Source organism: Ursus maritimus, unplaced genomic scaffold (genome assembly GCF_017311325.1).
Source record: "Ursus maritimus isolate PB19 unplaced genomic scaffold, ASM1731132v1 scaffold_22, whole genome shotgun sequence".
NCBI lineage: Eukaryota > Metazoa > Chordata > Mammalia > Carnivora > Ursidae > Ursus > Ursus maritimus.
In genome coordinates this window covers 17,990,977-18,010,289 of record NW_024424675.1, presented here as the reverse complement: position 1 = coordinate 18,010,289, position 19,313 = coordinate 17,990,977, and the positions used below count along the sequence as shown (strand labels likewise).

Below are 19,313 nucleotides of genomic sequence, written 5' to 3'. Positions count from 1 at the left end.
GGGGGGGGGGGGGGGGGGGGGGGCGGGGAGGGGGTAGGAGTGCAGGGGTGGAGAGGATGGACTGGCTCCCCTCACCCCATTCGCCGCTGCCCTCTTCAAGCCGGATGGAGTCTTGGCCCAAGCCCCTTGGCTCGCCCCGCGCTGTGACAGCCACTCCCAAGGAACAGTCACGCTGCCCCGCAGAGCCCACCTCGAGCGCCCCGGATTCCCCAGGCAGAAGACGTGGGATTCATTTTCTAACACCGCGCCTTATTACAAAAAGGGTTTGAGCTGAGCAGAGGCTAAGCAAGCCCCCTTCGACAGGCGGGTGGGCAGACGTGACCGTGAGTGAAGGAAGCCAAGTTTCTTTGTCCACCTCTCACCTCCCTCTCTCATCCACTCCTGGACTCCAGTGCAGAGGAAGGCTTGGAGCACCCCAGCTGCGGGGCCCCTTATCTATTGCCTTCCTCTTATCATAATCCCCCCCCTCACCCGCGCAATATATGCCCCAACCCTGCAGGGCGAGTCTCCAAGTCTAAAGCAAGCCTAATGGTTAATGGGTAGCCAACCCCCAGGGTACAGCCGGCTCTGCTCATCCCTCCTAAAAGCCAAACATTCTTTACTAAATTCATTGTTTGGATCTTGGAATGTGTATCCCTTAGAAACAATGTTATAAATGGTGATGTGCCTCTCAGCCCAGCCACAAAAGCCTTTGAACCCAAAATGCAGCTGTAGGGTGGTGCTGAAAACTGTGTCAGCTACCCTGGAACAAGGAGGCCACTAATCAGCATTTTTTTGTAAGAAAAAAATGATCTACTTGTACTTCCCCCTTGACCTATAAACACAAAGCTCTCCCATTAATATTCCCCCTACCCGTCAGCCGCTACTCTGCATTGGTAAGCTTCTTTCCTTTGCAGGTAACATGAACACCATCAGGGGGATGTATTCTGAGGACATGCTGTTTTCTCTATGACCTTGAGGTCAGAACTGCAGGGAGAGCTCAGTAAGAGGCAAATCCAGAGCCTGGAGGGCTTCCAGTAACCCAGGAAGTCTTCTCTGAGGGGCCAGGTCTTCCCTTGCATCACAGGTTGGCCTTCCCTACGCCCCAGACACATGACAAAGGGTGGCCCCCATTTCCAATTCACTGGGGGTTGGAGCTCCCCTTTTGAAGACACTAGCCAGGTGGAGCTGGAATCCCTTAGTCTCTACTCCAGTCTCCCAAGAGAGCAGCTCATTGGCCCAGCTTGGGTCAGGTGACCATCCTATGACCAATAAACTGGGGTAGGGGACTCCTCTTGTACAAACTGGGCTGCCAAGCACCCTGCCCGTAGGCCCTGTTTAAAACAGAATCCAGTCCCCTTGGTGGACTTGTTGGTTAAGCGTCAGACTCTTGGTTTCGGCTGAGGTCATCATCTCAGGATCCTGGAATCAAGCCCTGTTGGGTTCCACACCCAGCAGGGAGTGCACTGGAGATTCTCTCGCTCTCCCTCTCCCTCTGCCCCCCCAACTCTCTCTCTCTCTTTCTCTCTCTCTAAAATCTTAAAAAAAAAAAAAAAAAAACAGAATCCATTCCCCTCTACTTCTATTTTCCATCTTGGTGAATAAATTGATTAATTCAAGATGCCAGAAAACATCTTTCTTTTCATCAATTTCCCCATACAGAAGCTACAGAAGAGAAAGGAAAAGGTTCTTATCCTTCCAGGGGATGTAGGGACAATACATCTGTAACAGGTTTAATACTTTGCAAATATTAAAATGATACATGAAAGCCCACCCTCAAAACCATCTTATTTTGCCACCACCCACCCCTGGGGACTGACCTGAGAGGCACATGGCTTGAGGGAAGCAGCAGGTAAGCATTGTCTAGAACCGGTTCTCCAACAGGAATACAGTGCAAGCCACAGGTGCAATTCGAACTTTCTGGCTACGTTACAAATAGTAAAAAAGGGGCGCCTGGGTAGCGCAGTCGTTGGGCGGCTGCCTTCGGCTCAGGGCGTGATCCCGGCGTCCTGGGATCGAGCCCCACATCAGGCTCCTCCGCTGGGAGCCTGCCTCTTCCTCTCCCACTCCCCCTGCTTGTGTTCCCTCTCTCGCTGGCTGTCTCTCTGTCACATAAATAAATAAAATCTTTAAAAAAAAGTGAAATTAATTTTAATAATATATTTTATTTAACCCAATGTATTCAAAATATTTCCACTTCAACATGTAAGCAATATAAAGTCCATGACTCCCGAGGTATTCTGCATTCTATTCGTGTACTGAGGCTGAAATTGGGTGTGTATTTCCACTGTAGCACATCTCAAGTCAGACGTTACATTTTCATCAAGAATACTTGATCTGCATTTAGGTTTTATAAAATTTCTATCTGAAAATATCGATTCACATACCCAAGTTGTTCCAGACATACTTTAAATTTACCCAATAACTGAATTGAGTGTATCCGTTTTTACATTTAAATCTTAATTAAGATTAAATGAACTTAAAAGGTAGTTCTTCAGTAGGACTAGCTATGATTCAGTGCTCCACAGCCACATGTGGCCTGTGGCCACCCTATTGGGACAGTACAAGTTTAGAGAGTGAGGAAGCCACTGACTGACTCAGAGTCTCAAAGTCAACTTCCCTCATCTCTTGAGCATAGCCATGGCAGGAATGTCAAGCATGGCCAGAGAGAAAATAATTTTCCCAATTACTTATGTCTCCATAGAACACCACAAGAGGCAGGCTCTGCCACTAAATTAGAGCTCTACCACATGCCTGGGGAGAAGGAAGGTATGCAGAGAAGAAATGGAGGCCCAAAGCCCACTCTCGTGTTCCCAGTGGATTCTGGGAGAAGAGAGGAAGAAGCAGGAGACAGACAGTCTGAAGGAAAGGTTGCATCTTCCCTGATGATGACCTTTGACCGGAGGGAGGAGGTATGTCCCTGGGTCAGGGGAAGTTCTGAGGAGATTGCCGCATGGGTTGCCTACCTCCTTCTCCCGCTTTCTCAGGCGCTGACCTAGGAGAGGGGGCAGCCTCTTTAAAGTCAACTTAGTGGATCACCATGGTTGTACAGAGGTAGGGCCTGGATTTAGTCTCTGGAGTCACCTGTAAGTCGTGTATGGCACAGCCATGATGCGGAAGTCCCGCCTGCTCCCGAGGATCAGGGGCCTCAGAAGGAGGCTAACTTGTGAGTCCCAGGCTTTTCATAGGGCCTGTCTTCGTCTGAGTTCTCTCAAAAACAGAACCTGAAATAAGGACCTGGGTGCAGGTCACTTACTTGGAGTTGATCCCAGAAAGCAGGGAGGTGAGACAGGGTGGGAGGAGAAGCTAATAAAGGGCGTACAGCGGAGGCTCCATTTCGCTGGGGCCCTTTTGAGGAACTGTATAAAATGTGCCTCAGAACTGTCCTCTCTGTCAGGGGGCTGGGGCATTTATCTCGTGTCCCACCAGCGGAGGGGACTCCCAAGAAAGCTTACTTCTTACTTCCTGGTTGTGTGGACTTCTTTGGCCTCAAGGAAACGTCTGAGGCAGAAAAGCAGGAGCCGCTGCCTTTGTCATTTGAGGTGGGATGAGTCATTGTGCATGAGGTGACACACAAACCAGCCGCTCTAAGACCCAGCGTGGAGAGGGGCAAGTGGACCCTGGAGGCTAGGTCAGGGGCTGACAGGAGGACATGATGGAGACTCTGCTGAGGGAACATTGGTTCACGTCGTCGGGGAGGTCAGGGAGCTCTGCAGAGCTCTGAAGGAGCACGGAGCACCCAGTCCGTGAGGTACACTGGCCGCAGGCATCAGTAGCCACACACTCAGGAGTGGGGCTATCATCCCTCAACATTCTGCTTTCAAGGGATGGTCCGGAGCAGACTTTCTGCAGGGAGGCCTAGGGGAGACCCAGAGGCATCACCTTGCATGCCACCACAGGAAGAACTTGGGAATTCTCCAAAGAGACCAGAGACTGTTTGAGTTACTGCCTCAGACTCCATGTTTCCCCTCTGCTATCCAGGAGGTGAGAAGCTACAAAAGAATATCTAATATCTTTCTAGAGAAATAAAGAAGACTAAGCGAGGTCTGCCACTGGGACCCCAATATATCTGGACATGTCTGACACACTCGCATGGTGGGCTGGCTGGAAATCTATTTGCTTGGGAGGCGAAAAAAGGTCCTCCTGGGAGATCATTTTCATTCTAAGGAAAGAAGAAACCATGTTTGGTTTGGTACAGTAACAAAGTTTTAGTCGCCAGAAGGAAGATGAAGTTGTCACTCAACTCTGCCCCGAACTCGGCCCTCCGGACACACCAGGAAGGTAGAAGAAGCTCTATGTTACAACTCGAAGAACTGTTTCATAAACTGCAGGGAGGCTCTGGGGCCCAAGCAGCTACGCTTTGGGGACCCTCCTGCTAAGTAACACTTCAGGGACCTACCCTCCACTCAGCGTCTCCATTTCAAGGGCTTGGTATGTTGACATGACCCAGAAAGTAGTGATGGATTGCCAAAACAGTCAGTTGTTCCCCTCCCTGCAAACACTCGGCCGTTCCTCCCACAAAAAAGGGGGAGCCTACTTCCCCACCTTGAATCTGGATTGACACCATTGCTTTGGCCAATAGAATGTAGCAGAAGTCACACTGTACCTTTTCAGAGCCTGACCCGAAGAAGGCTTGCATTCTTCTATTCTCTCCACTGGGACATTACTCTGCCATGTGAGTAAGTCTGAGCGAGCCTGCTGGGAGGTGAGAGATCTCATGCCCCAGAGCCAAGGCAACCCAGCTGTCCCAACCAAGGCCCCCCAGACATGTGAAAGACCCAACCAAAATCTCTACAGCCCTCTACCCAATCCAGAGTTGACCACTGATGCATGAAGGAGCCCAGCTGAGTCTAGCCCAGATAGTCGGCCAGTACAAGCACGAGCTAAATAGATGCTTGTCATCTTAAGCCACTCAGGGCCGGGTTGTTCCTTATACAGCAGTGGCTGTTAAAGAACTTAACAGGATAAAAAATGGTAACTCCGGGCAGTGATGGATGTGCTAACTAACCTTATTGGAGTAATCGTTTTGTAATACACGCGTATATCGAATCATCATGCTGTACACCTTAAACTTACATCATGTTTTATGTCAATTATATCTCGATAAGGCCGGAGGGGGGAAACACAAAAAATAAAAGCCTGTAATACCAAGGAAGGAAAAGAACTTAATAAGATAAAGTGCGCATGGCTGACATAACCAGGATATTGGTGGACACGAGTCTGGAGCCTTCCAGATTTGTTTATGAGTTTGTGAGAGAGGCCTCTGGGAATTCTCCACCCACAGACACCCCGCTTCCAAAACCAGTATGGAAGTAGAGATGGCTGAAGTCTCCGCGAGCTGGTGAAATTTCTATTTATGGCTGCTAATGTGACCATGTGTTCTCATAAAGTGGAGAGACGCAGGGAAATTTGAGTAACAAAGACTTTGTCACTGAACCCCACAGGTTTATCTTTCATGGAGAAGGGCTATCTTAATTAAAAGAGTCCACTTTATCCACCACTAAGAAATTTCCATAGCATCTTAAATATTTATACAGTACAGTGTCTGGACTTATCCGTGCAGACAGGAGGGCGGATTAAAGATCTCATGCAGTTAGCACCTCAGTAGACTCAGGGGCGCGAGCCTCCGGCCCCAGAGAGGAGACCTGCCTTGCTGGATTTTTCCCTGCTCCACTTCAAGCGCAGGCAGGGGAGGGTGAGAGGGGAAAAAGGAAAGCCAAGGACCCAAATATATAGCTTAGGCTCAGTTCACTTCTTGCAAATATGCATCTTTTCCCAATTAGTATTTGGTAGAGCGCCATAAGGCGAAATTCTCTGGGCAGCTATCCCTCTAAACAAAATGCTTATAAACAGAATTTGGTGGGGCACCTGGGTGGCTCAGTCAGTGAAGCGTCTGCCTTCGGCTCAGGTCATGGTCTCAGGGTCCTGGGATCGAGCCCCACATCAGGCTCCCTGCTCAGCGGGGAGTCTGCTTCTCCCTCTCCCTCTGCCCCTCCCCTGCTTATGTGCTCACATTCTCACTTTCTCTAAGAAATAAATAAAATCTTTAAAATAAATAAAGTATTGGAAGTCCTAGCCAGAGCAATTAGGCAAAAGAATACAAAGCTTCAAAATCAGAAATGAAGTAAAATTGTCTCTTTTTGCAGACAATATGATCTTATATATAGAAAATCCTAGAATTAATTTTTTTTAATTTTTAAATTCGAAAAATAAAAATTTTTCTCCCTCTGCCCCTCCCCTGCTTGTGCTCTCTCTCTCTCTAGCTTGCTCTCTCTCAAATAAGTAAATAAAAGCTTTAAAAAAATAAAAATAAACAGAATTTGGTAACTGAACTGTGTTTCAGATTAGATGGGAAATTCCATATAATTTTTCTAGGGATCTATTCAAGTTTCCTTAACCCCACGGTTACATTCCATCAAAGCTCCCCCTCCATTCTTGGATGTATTGAAATACTAATTACTTGGTGTGAAAGTGTTATTCTGTCATAATGCAATACACATTCAAAATTATGTTGATAGATATTTACTAGACCTTCGTGGTGTGCAAGGTGCCGTGTTAGGCATGGTGAAATGAAAGAAATATCAGAATCAAGGAGCCAAAAAAACCATTAAAGAGCACCCAGTCCAACAATGCATTTGGTAGGCTCAGAAATTGAGACTTAGAGAAGTCAACTCACGGCACCCTTTGGTGGCAAGAAACAGAAGCCATTTGGGCCAGCCAAAGTAAAGAGAGACTGATTTTAAAGAACAAAAGTTTCTTGCAGAACTCATGGGAAGGAAGTAAGAGGGGCTAGACTATGACCTACAGTCTTCTCTCATCCTTGCCCCCACCTCTCTGTCTCCCTCTCTCGCTCCCTCTCTCCCTCCCTGCTTCGTGTATTGCCTTCTCTCTTCATATCTGCTCCAACGTTTCCCCAGATGGCAGTCTTGATCCCAAGGTCTACATGCTCTTAGAGATCCTGTGCCCACCGTCAACTCACACAGTCTCTGGGTATCATCAGCTGTGGCTTGTGGCAGAGTAGGGTGGGCGGGGGAGATGGGTCAGTGATCTCAGAAAAGGAAGAAGTGGGGAGAGAGGGAAAGTGCTTGCTTCGAGTGTCTATCTGAGGGATCACATAGTCTGTTTATCTCCCATCTGTTGGCCCTAACATCTCTGGCAGCTCAGGTCCATGGCCAGGGGGAATGGTCCCTCTCCATGGGCCCCTGGCCCCTGGGTATTCTTGAGAGACCCTGGGTGGCGGGTTCCCTGAATGTGCCATGCCTTCTCACACCTCCATTAATTGGCTCAAGCATTTCCCTTCTCTTGGATGCCCTTTCCTCCCCCTCTCTGCTGGACTCTTTCTCCCATTACCATGATGTAACATCCATCAGCGCCCTCCAGCCTTCATCTTCCCAGTTGAAGCATGCAATCCAAGGAAAAGATCGGTCCATCGGAGCATCTGCTGCATCCCCTAAGCTCCACGGTCCAATTAGAAGTCTACTTACATGCCTCCCATATTCTGGAGCTAACCTCAATGACTGCTCATTCTCCAAAACTTGGCTCCCATGCCACTTCCTTTGGGAAGCCCTCCCTGCTTTCCCCACCGACCCCATCACTTCTTTGGTGCTCTCACAGCCACAATTCAAAACGCATCTACAGTGAGCACTTCCTCAGGTCAACCAGCCCAACGGCCAAGATGGCATCCTGTTTATCAGTTTACCAGTTCATCTCCATCTGCCATACTGTGCGTGCTCAGCACATATCTATAAATGAAGCAAATGAAGAATGAATCCTATCACATTATTTGCCACGTTACTTGCCACAAGCTTTAGCTCATTTAATTCTCATATATCCCTGGTAGGTGGTACTATTATTATCTTCATTCTTACAGAAAAGGAAACTGAGGCAAGGAGTGGTTAAGTAACTTGCCCAAGATCATAGCAACAAGAGTCACAGCGAGACTAGGCAGTCTGTCAAAAGTGTCTCTCAGTGTTTGTGCTTTCTGTCTCCTCAGCAGCCCGGTCCAGGTGTAGAATGACACCTACTGATCCCCACCCGGCTAGCCTCACTTAAAACCTGAGACCAAATGAGGGAACTGAGGTTGGTATATGTCCTGGGGTGAGAGTAGAGAAAGTCAGGTTATTGCTTCTTTGCAATCTTGAAAGGCGGGCCACTGGAAGCAACAGAAGTATCACCTCAGAATTCTTGGGGTGAGAACGTAATGCCCATCCACTCTTGGAAAACTTGTGAAGTAGCAGAAGTTGGCCTTGTGCCCAGCCCTCACTACCCTGTCTTCCCTCCTACCCTACACTCCCATTCTCTCTTTCATTATGACATAGAAGCCTCTGTCAGTCACTGATTCATTCAACAAACACTCAATAAATAGGAACAATGCCAGGAGTGTTCTCAACACTCCGGAGACAAAGGCCTGTCAAGTTACTATTGTGTAATGAAAGAAGTAAATATATATATTTACATCTTTAATACTACTGTTAATATATATTATTGTTAGTATTCTTTATATTATACACACACACACACACACGTGTGTATGTGTTGTCCAGAGCTTTCCAGTGAACCAGAGAGAGAGAGACCCCTTGCTACCATTTAAGAAAGACTTTGTCTTGGGTAGATAAAAATGGTGACGAAGATTTTCTCATAAATTCAATAACTTAATGAAAAAAAATCACCTATAAACAATAATTCAAAAAAAGTTATAAGCACTCAAGAAAAAATTTAGGACAAAGGAAAGAGGGGAAATATCAGCTGCCAGGACTTAGGAAAGAAGTGAAAGAGAAAAATAAAATCATTACAGAAATGAAGGATCCAGAGAAGCACCAAAAAAATAGGAGAAATTCAGCTCCGAACATCAAAGACGAATTCTAGAAAAATGAACACCACCACATAGAGAATAATAATGAATTTTAGGGGCATCTCGATGACTCAGTTGGTTAGGTGTCCGACTCTTGATTTCGGCTCAGGTCATGATCTCAGGGTCATGAGATCGAGCCCCTTGTCAGGCTCCACGCTGGGCATGGAATCCGCTTAAGAGTCTCTCTCCCCCTCCGCACGCCCTAAAATAAAAAAATATTAAAAAACTCAAAACAATGAATTTTAAAAGGAAGAGAATAATAAATACGGAACAAAAAAAAGGAAATCCAACACGTGTGTACTGGCGTTCAAATACATGAATTGAGAAAACTTCTCTAAACAGAAAACTCGAGTTTATAGATTTAAAGGGCATACTCTGCTCTGAGAAAATATAGTTTTCTTTCCTAAGTTTTTCGCCAAAATGTAAGCTTCATGAAGTGTACGGACGGGGATTCTCGTCCTTTTTGTTCACTGCTGTGTCCCAGTGTAAAATCATGTCTGGCGCCTGAGAGTCCCAGTAAACATTGACTGAATGAATTCCTAAAGAAATAGACTAACATGTCCTAATAATATTACCATACTTTGAAGATAAAAATTCCTTTAGTTACCTGGGAGTGAGGTCAAATCACCCATTTGGGGAAAAAAAAAAAAAAAAAAAAGAAGTTCAGGACGCCTGGGTGGCTCAGTCAGTTAAGTGTCTGCCTTCAGCTCAGGTCATGATCCCAGGGTCCTGGGATCTAGTCCCCTGCTCCGCAGGCAGTCTGCTTTTCCCTCTCCCTCTGCCTGCCACTCCCCTTGCTTGTGCTCTCTCTCCCTCTCTCTCTCTCCAATAAATAAGTAAATAAATAATCTTTGGGGGGGGAGGTCAGACTGCCTACAAACGTCATCACAGCAACAGTCAAAGCTAGAAAACAATGAAGCAGTCATGTGCCTCTCATGACACCATGGTGTCCACAGAGAAAGAAAACATGACCCAAGAACTTCTATCAACCCAAACTGTCACCCAAATAGAAAACACACAAATATTTCAAAATGACAACACTTCACCCACCTTGAAGAAAATGCTGAAAGACTAAGTCTGGGAAGCAAATGGATAGAGACACAGGCAAAAGCACCCAAAGGGAGCACTGAATATACTGATGTTTGGGATTAAAGTTAAAACAACTTCGGGGACTATGGTTCCAAAATAGCACATAAACGTTATATGCCATTATGTCATAGAAACCATAGACCAACGGAGGGAGGCATTTGTTAAGTATACTGATTTCTGCGACTGCTGCTTCTTTTTTCATAGTAAGGGAATCAAAAGATATGTTGCAAGCCGACAGCCCTGATAGTAGAGTTACAGGTAGGGGTGTCCGAGTGTCCGCCGAGGGCAGGTTTCAGCCAGGGGCGGGGTCTGCATCTTCGGTGGTCCCGGAGCTTAAGCACCACTCACGCCTTTCAGCGTGTTGGGATCAAAGCTTATGAGCAAACTGCAAAGTGCTCGACTGTCTTGCACAAAGAAGATCTGTCTCACAGAAACACATTAATTCATCCCCATGGAGAAATAAAGCCCTAGAACCAATAGTAACAACGAACCAGAACTGAGGAGAGGGGAGGAGAGGAGAGATGGCACAGAGTGGAGGCACGCCGATTTGCCATCCCCATGGTGGAGACTTGAATGATACTGTCTTAGATAAGAAGATTAAGTAAATTGTATAACAATCGGAGTGCTCTTTTGTACTATGTGAATTACTTATTCCATATGCATAGATTAACTAGTCAAAAAAAATTACAAAGTAAGCAAACGTAGCCCTATGGAAAGCAGGGAGGGGGGAAGGAGGGGGAGCTGGCCGTGAAGCGAATCAGTTAGTAGCTGGTGGGGATTTCTGAGGGGTCCACAGGCTGCCTCCTCTCTAGGGTTAGATCCAGAATGATGGGGGAGTGGACAAGAAGCCCCTCAGATTTCCGATCAGTTTGGGAGCTGGAAGTGGGAAGGAACTGCGTCACCTCCCATCAGGAGCCTGCTGTAAGCTGGGACCTGTGATGACCATGTGGGAAGTCAGACATCTCGGGGGAGCCAGGGTGGAGGGATGCTATACACGCAACCAGCGTGATATCCACCCAGCACCAGATGCCTCCTCCAACCCCCAGCTGCCAAGATGCCACCTAAGCCCACCACCGCCGCCACCGCCACCAGTGGCAGCATCCGCAGCAAAACAGATGAGATCCTAGAGGGAATGGCGGGGGGTGGGGGGAAGGCAGACAGAAAGGAAAATTTTAGAATTAACCAGATGTAACCTGGAATGACCAAGTTTACCAGAAATTAACCAGCATGTTTTCTGCTACTAGCTGAACGGGAGTTCAAAGGAGAGGTTAAGTTGTACTTTTTTAAGCAGTTTCACATGTAGCTTGTCAGACAAGGGAGAGAATGAGATAAACGCTGGTCCGTGTGTGGTCCACGGACCAGCAGCACTGACCTTACCTAGGAGTTGACTATAAAGCCAGAACCAGGCGGTGTTCAGTTTTAATAAGGGGGTCAGGTGCTCCGAGGGCCCCTGCCTTGATAATTTCAGGTACTCCGTGGAAGCGCCTAGAAAGACAGGACTAGGTATAGGAAGGGAGGGACCTCTGGAAGGAGGTAACGTCGTATTGAGGCTGACAGGGTGACCAGGAGTTCCTTAGGGAGCAAAGAACATCCCGGGCAGAGCTAGAGGACGTTCAAAGCCATGTCAGAGAGCCGTGTGTGGTCTGGGGTGGCTGGAACAGCAGGTGGGAGGTGAGATGTGTTTTGTGTTCCATTTATGCGGCCAAGAAACAAAGTTCAGGCCGAGCCGAGGTCCCTGGCTCGTGTGGCGTCTCAGGAACGCCGCTCCCCCGGCCCTAGGCTTGAACACCGTTCAGACTGCAGGGCCAGAGTGGGAGCCAACGCCACCTCGCTTGTGGAGATGCGGACCGGCTGAGAGGAGCCAGCTGGGGAAGTTTCTTGGAGGACAGACATGCTTCCTGGGCCAAGAAGCCTCTGGAAGGAGCCAAGGAGGGGAGGGCAGGACCGCTCAGCCAGCAGGAGCAGTCCATCGGCCTCTCCCGGCCTGTGTGAGACGCTGACCCTCCACCCAGAGCTGGCCCAGTCTCCGCGGTCACAAAGCCAACTCTCAGGGCTTTACCGCTTTGAGGCCTTGACCGCCCCTCCTTGCTGGCTCTGGCCCACCCCACCCTCCGCTGTGCACAGAGACCAACATTCAGCATGTTCTCTCCCACACTCCACCTAATCGTTCTGCTGTGGAGACTTCCCCAACCCGGCCAGCAGCCCCACGCCTTCCTGCTGTGCCCTGATTGAGAGCAGGCCTGGGCTGTCCAGGCCTTCCAGCAACCTTAACCTCTTCCTCCCCAGACCCGGTCCAGGGAAGGGATAGGGAGGAGGGTCTGGGAGCAGCTGAGTGACTAGACGGAGAAGGTTCCGGCATCCCGCCGGTTGGCTCTGGTTGCAAGGGAATGGCAAAACAGGTGCGCAGAGGAGCAGGGAGAGGGCGCGGGGAGCTGGGCACAGGGGAGGCGCCGAGGCCAGGTCATGTCTTGTACCACAGGCCGCAGTGAGGAGCCTGGGGTTCAACCACGTTGCAGTGAGAACCTCAAGTCATGGATCTCGTAGCGCCGTGGGTCCTTACCTCCCTGGTGGGACACGTTGGTGAGGTGACATCTGGAAGAAGATCGTTGAGAGGTCAGGAAAGTCACAGCCGAAACCACAAAACCGGGAACACGATGGAGAGCTCGGTGAGAGGCTGGCGCCCCTGCGTTCGGGCTGCTGTTTAGAGAACAGATTTGCAAGGGGCAAGATTAGAACATGGAAACCAGCCGAGAGGTTGTTACGGCAGCAAAGGAGCAAACTGGTGATCACTTCCGCCACAGAGGTGTGTCAGCCGCCTACTGTCACGGTACTGCCGCGCGACACATAGCCCTAAACTCAGGGCTGAAAACACTTATCACCTGTGGGGGGGGCGTTGGCTCTGCTTCATGCTGCGGGCCTCAAGCTCTGCTCTGCATTCTCTCCCCTTCCAGAGACCAGTGTGCTAGCCAGAGTATGTTCTCCTCATAGCGAATGGCTGAGGCACAGGAGAGCACGTCTCACCCCACAGGCACGTTTCAAGTCTTTAAAGCAACTCGTTGGCCAAAGTAGGTCACATGGCCAAGCCCAAAGCCCAGGCATGGGAAGAGCACCGCCTGTCTAGTGAGAGAAACCACGGTCATGTGTCAAAGGATGTGGACTCCGAGCCGACTCAGATCCAATCCCGTTTCAGGGTTACCAGCGGTAACACCGCATAACACTAATCATTGTGCAGAGGAGAGGACAGATTCAGGAGGTGGTCGCAGGGCGGGACTCCCAGGGGTTGGTGACAGCCTCGGTCCAGGAGACCAGAGAGTAGAGGAGCCGCAAACGAGTGCAATGAAGCTGGAAGAGAAGCTTATCTGGTGGAGAGGGAAGGTGATGCCTCCGGTTTGAGACGTACGATGCGGTTAGGTCAAGTAAGCAGTTGGCTGTAGTGTCAGGAACTTGGAGACGAGGTCTGGGTGAAGGTTTAGAATGGCCAGTCATCAGCTTACCAAAGCCGACTGAGGGGTTTTGCTGTGATGCCATGGGACGTCTGTTCTCCTTTCCCCAATCCCCCACCCTGACGCAGACCCCTGAAGACATTGGACCCCAGGGGACTAAGTGGACGGGGCACCATGCTGTCACATGAGAGGACAATTCTCTGTCAGGTCCAGAGAAGCTGAAAGGAGGAGATAAACTCTGCATGGGACTGAAAAGAGGATTTTTGTTCTAGTTTGCTTGAGAAAATTATTGCTAGAAGCTCTCCCTTTCCCACTTCCAGATGAGGTACCCGTGAAGTTCAGTGATAACCGCCGGCAGGTGTCAGAATTCGGGCCCCCTCAAATGCAGACCCCAAGACACAGCACCAAGTGCAAGTTGCTTAGGCGGGAGGTGGGGAGTGGGGAAGTGAAGGACACCAACACGGGGCATGTGGAGCACGGTGCCGCTGGGGGCAACTGGGTCTCAGTCCTGCTGGGGATTCTGGGAGAAAGCTTGGAACATACCTCAGCTACCCACCCAGCAGATGAGGAAGCTGGCTACTGATTCCCTTCAGCCATGGGCTGAGAGCTTCTTCTGTGGGTGTTGTCCCCTGGCGTTTCCTGTTTGCTTGAAAGGTTCCCAGGGAGCAGCATTAGTCGAGTGAGTGCCCAGTGCCTAGAGAACGCGAGTGGACGCTGGCAGCATCTCCCACAGCAGGGAAGGCTGTCATTCTGTCCATCACATGGGGTGCACAGAAAGGCAGCCTTCCTCCCTGCAACATGTCCACAGGTGTTGGCAGGAGGGACAGACCACTCCCAGGGTTTCTGGGAACCATGGATGCCACCGGGGATGGCGAGGTGAGTGTGGCCACCTCCAGAGACCATTTCAGGAACTCGTGTCACAGGTCTCCTATAACGGAAGGGGTGACGCCTCCCATGTCTTAGTTTGGCTTTACCCCAAAGCAGAATCTGTATATTAATTAACTATTGCCATATAACCAATTACCCCCAAAAGTTAGCTTAAAACAATAATAAATGTGGGTTATTTCATACATTTACTGTGGGTCAGGGATTTGGGAGTGGCTTAGATGAATGGTTCTGCCTCAAGATCTCTCCCAGGGGCCGCAGTCTATCTGAAGGCTTGACCGGGGCTGGAGAACCCACTTTCAAGGTGGCTCGTGCACATAGATGTTGTCAGCTGGCCTCAGCTCTGCCCACAACCTGGACCTCTCAATAGGGCAGCTCAAGTGTCCTCACAACACGGCGAGTGGCTTCTCCCAGAGCGAACGATCCAGGAGAACAAAGTAGAAGTTGTCGTATCTTGTGTGACCTAGACTTGAAGACACACCTTGTGATTGCGATGACATTCTATTCACTAGACATAAGCGATGAAAGCCATCAGCCTCAAGAAGAGGGAAATGAGCTCCACCTTTTGAAGGAAGGCGTGTCAAAGAATTTGTGAATATATTGTGAAGTCACCACATAATTTATTTGGGAAGTAATCCTAGGCAGACCAGGGAGGGAGTGAGGAAGTGGACAAGGGAAGGAGGAAGGTGACATAAATGTGCAATCAGCATAAGCAGTTTGTCGCCGTGGGCAACTGGAGCTCCATCCTGAGAGTTCTCTGGAACACCATGCTGACGTGCCTTAGAACCATCCCCCCGGAGGGTGGAAGTGCGGGACATGACCCACCGTACCGGTCCTGCCCTGGTAGAGGTGACATCCCTGCATCTTCCACTTCCGGGTAGCCCTGCATTCCACCGAGCAAACTCCTGTCAGGCCCCAGCTCGAAGCAGAGGAAAAGCGAACGGGACAGATGCTGGAGGTAGGAAGCTGTGCGTGGGCCGGAAGCCATCTTCGTCCGCAGCTGCAGATGGACTCGGGCAGCGGGGGGTAGGGAACGAGGCGCCAACGTCATCCACGCCGGCCTTCAGCGCTTGCCTAAGGTGCTGTCTTCAGGACCGACCTCTCTGGCCCACACTTGACTTTGCTCAGTTAGCTCTCACACCCCAACAGGAGCAGAAAAAGACTAAGAGCGCCTCGCAAGATGTAAGAGCTGCAAAAAATGTGGAACTAAGATATTATCGAGCTTCGTGATGAATAGTTGCACATACAAAGAAGAAAGTACTGTGAATTCCCACATGCCCGTCACCCAGATTCAGCAACTATGAAGATTTTTGTCATGGGCTTCATCTCCCTCCTCTTCTTCCCTTCTAAGTATTTTACAGCCAATTCCAGACACCGTGTCCTATCACCCCTACAGACTTCAGGATCCAGCTCTAAAAAACACATACTTGTTCTCTTCTACCCCCAATTTAACTCCGGCTTTATCTACTCTTCTACTTTGCAAAAGTATTTTAAAGCCGGTTCTCTAAAAAATACGGGCATCTTACCATCTAATCACAATTATAAAAATGGGATTTTTATTTATTTTTTAAAAGGTTTTATTTATTTATTTGCCAGAGAGAGAGAGAGTGCACAAGCAGGGGGAGCAGCAGGCAGAGGGAGGGGAAGGCTCCCCGCTGAGCAGGGAGCCCCATGTGCGGCTCGATCCCGGGACCCCAGGATCATGACCTGAGCCCAATGCTCAGGCAGACGCTTAACCAGCTGAGCCACCCAGATGCCCCTACAAAAATGTGATTTTTTAAATTGAAATATTCAGCATATGAACTGAAGGAAAGGTTGGCTGATGTTGATATTTGAAAGAGAAAACCGGAAAAAAAAAAAACAAAACCCCGAACTAGGCAGTTACACAGGAAAAATAATCCAACTGGCAACAGACTTTTAATCTGCAACACAGGAAGCTAATGGACAGTGGGATAACGAACTGATCAAAAATTAAAAAGTAAAAAAGCCCAGCAACCCAAGAATCCTCTACTCAATCAAGATTTCACTGACATGTCGGGGTAAAAGGAAGATATTTGTGGATGTGCTAGGCATCAGAATGTACTGTTCCTTCGGGAAATTCTCAAGAAAGAACCCTGTCCAAAAACAAATGACTCAGAACAGAGATTTCAAGCTGAGAGAGGATAAAGAAAAGAGGAAATGGTGGTGACCGGTGGACCTTTAAAAGTGCACACTGTTAAACAGCATAATCCATGGTGTGAAATTGTGTGGTATAAATATTCAGCAAGGGTTTATGCATAGAAGGGACATACTGTAAGAGAAATTCAAGTAATCAGCTGGAATGGAGAGTATTCAACGATCTCTGCAAAACTTAGGAATCATAGGGTGACAGGTGGGGGCTGGGAAGTAGCAGCTTTCTAAATGTCATCAGAAAAGATGAAGAAATGCAAGTACTATGCTTGTCTCAACTTATTGAGGGGCAAGGATGGGAGTAGTGAGAGGAATGGCTGGTGTCTTGTTTTTAAAATAGAATTATGTTTGTTTATTATGAAATCCGGGGAAAGTTCAATGATATTCCCTACCTAACTGGGCAGAGAAGGGAAAAGAAGGAGGAAATGAACACAGTTTCATCAAATCAATAAAAAGTTACAAAGGTAAACTAGATACAACAAAATAAGTAGTATGTAAAATGAAGAAAGAATGAAATCAAGAATATCACTTAATACAGTAAGTCCAAATAGAATTATACCAATAAAATACAGAAATGTCAAAGTTAAAATGTGAAATTTAGCCATATGCAAAAATATGTGCAGAAAACACAGTTGTAATACAATGTTAAAGAATGGTGATAACGGGATGGGCACAGAGATATTGAGTAGATATAAATATTCCTCCTACTACAGCTATTACTATTAATAAAGTGCGGTACTTTTGATATTAAACAATATGAAACTTAGAATCTTGAAGCATGAAATAGAATAAGGAGGTTCATGATAAATGTCACAGTATACGAATAAGTTATAACAGCTATAAACATGTAAGCACGAAACAGCATGGAAACTGGGGTGCCTCGCTGGCTCAGTGAGTACAGCGTGTGACTCTTGATCTTGGAGTCTTGAGTTTGAGCCCCACATTGAGTTTAAGGCCCACACTGGGTGTAGAGATTACTTTTTTTATTTTTTATTTTTTTTTAAGATTTTTAAAAATTTATTTGACAGAGATAGAGACAGCCAGCAAGAGAGGGAACACAAGCAGGGGGAGTGGGAGAGGAAGAAGCAGGCTCCTAGCAGAAGAGCCTGATGTGGGGCTCGATCCCAGGAATCCGGGATCACGCCCTGAGCCAAAGGCAGACGCTTAACGACTGAGCCACCCAGGCGCCCTGAGATTACTTTTTTAAAAAGCAGAGAGGTGAGGTACCGTCCTGCCTTGCTGGTGGAAATAGAATTATGATGGCTTTCAGACAGCAATCTGGTAAGATCCCTTAACACTTAAAATACACATATTCTTTAGCCTACCGATCCCGGTTGGGGGGATGTATTTGCTCATTTGTTAAAGCCTACGTACAAAAATGTGTATTGTAGCTATGTGTGATGACTAACAACGGGGAACACCAGCATCAGCTCTCAATAAGCTATGGGGATCCTCAGGAAAGCATATTTTAAATCTATGAAAAAATGAACACGAGTGATGGCGGCTGATGTGTAGAGATTTCCACAAGATATTGTCGAGAGAACAATGCAAGGTACAGAAAAGCATGTATAAGTGGATCCTTTTTCTTTCTTTTTTTTGTAGAGCAAACCCTGACAAAACATGAATGACTATGTATGTATGGTGTTGATGCCTATGTGTGTGTCCAGATAGGTAGGCAGACAGTTCACACGGTTGCGGGAATATGGAGAAATGTATGAATGCTGCAAAGCCGGTTACCAACACGGATTACTAGAGCGATGCAGAAGGATGGGCGGAGGGGGAGGGGGTGGAAGAAGAGAAGTGAGCGGACAGAAATGAGGGAAAGAAGGCTGCACAAAAAAAGAAATGCTTGTGTATAAGATCTTGTTTATGTTAAATTGTATCTCATGCAGAAAGTATCAGGAAAAAGGTCTACGTTTTCCCATTTGTAGGAATGCCCGTGCTATACTGCAAAATGAAAAAAATCGAGTTTCAGAATGCAGTATGCCACCATTCTATTTCACTAAAACAAATCACAAGCACAACCCTTGGATATGGCTATTTATGATTATATGCATTTGTCCAACGAAGAGAACGTTGTGAGAGGATACACCCGATGAGTAATGGTGGTTATGCGTGGTGGGGTGGGTCTGGGCTGGAGCGGGGGGGAGTTTTCACTTTTCACATCTTTGTATTGATTGAACTGTTTCACTGGTCACAATAAGCATATATTACTTTGTTTCAAAACATCAATAGAGAAAGAAAACCTAAAGTAATGACGGTTTCAATCTCTTTCCATCTTCCTTCTCTCCTGAACATCCGGTTGTGAATGCAGCCCACCTCCCCACGCCCCACCTCACTCTACCTCATGCACGTACAGACATCTGAGTCCCATTTGCAGAGGGACTTGTTACCTTCCACAAAAATCCCAGGGAGTGGTCCAATTCAGAGAATGTGTCCGGGTATCTATGAGGCTTTTTGAAAATTCTGGGCCACTTAAGGACTTGGCTAGTCCAGAGAACACAGAGGAACTAGGGATGGGACCCACGACTGTACAGATTGATATATCCAAGTCTCAGCGCTGGCCTGGCCAATTCTTCCAGTAAAAGCACATACGCGGTGATTGTGGTTCTGTAAAAATATCTGTGTGTGTCTATAAGGCCTGGAGGGGAGTTGAGGAGGAATGGAACCTAGCCTGTTGAGGCCTTATATCTTAACCCCTATCATGCTAATCCTCTGGATGGGTATTACTTCTGTTTTATAGAGAAGTTAAATAGCGTGCTCAAGGCTATATAGCTGGTCAGCCGTAGGTGGAAACGTATGAACTGCTAACCCAACTTTAGACCGGGTTTTAACCTCCAGGAGGGCACGGCGTTGAGAGCTACAACTGTGCACAAGTACTAACGGTTTAAACCAGT

At 47.8% G+C, this 19,313-nt stretch overlaps 1 long non-coding RNA gene across 1 annotated transcript; it reads right to left on the bottom strand.

Moving 5' to 3' along the window:
- Nucleotides 1-8,991: 8,991 nt before the first annotated feature.
- On the bottom strand, nucleotides 8,992-12,913 carry LOC103674406. Its single transcript, XR_571631.1, has 3 exons — nucleotides 12,799-12,913; nucleotides 12,480-12,616; nucleotides 8,992-9,032 (listed from the first exon to the last, which is right to left on the bottom strand). It is a non-coding gene; the product is annotated as an uncharacterized LOC103674406 (long non-coding RNA).
- Between the last annotated feature and the right edge of the window lie 6,400 nt (nucleotides 12,914-19,313).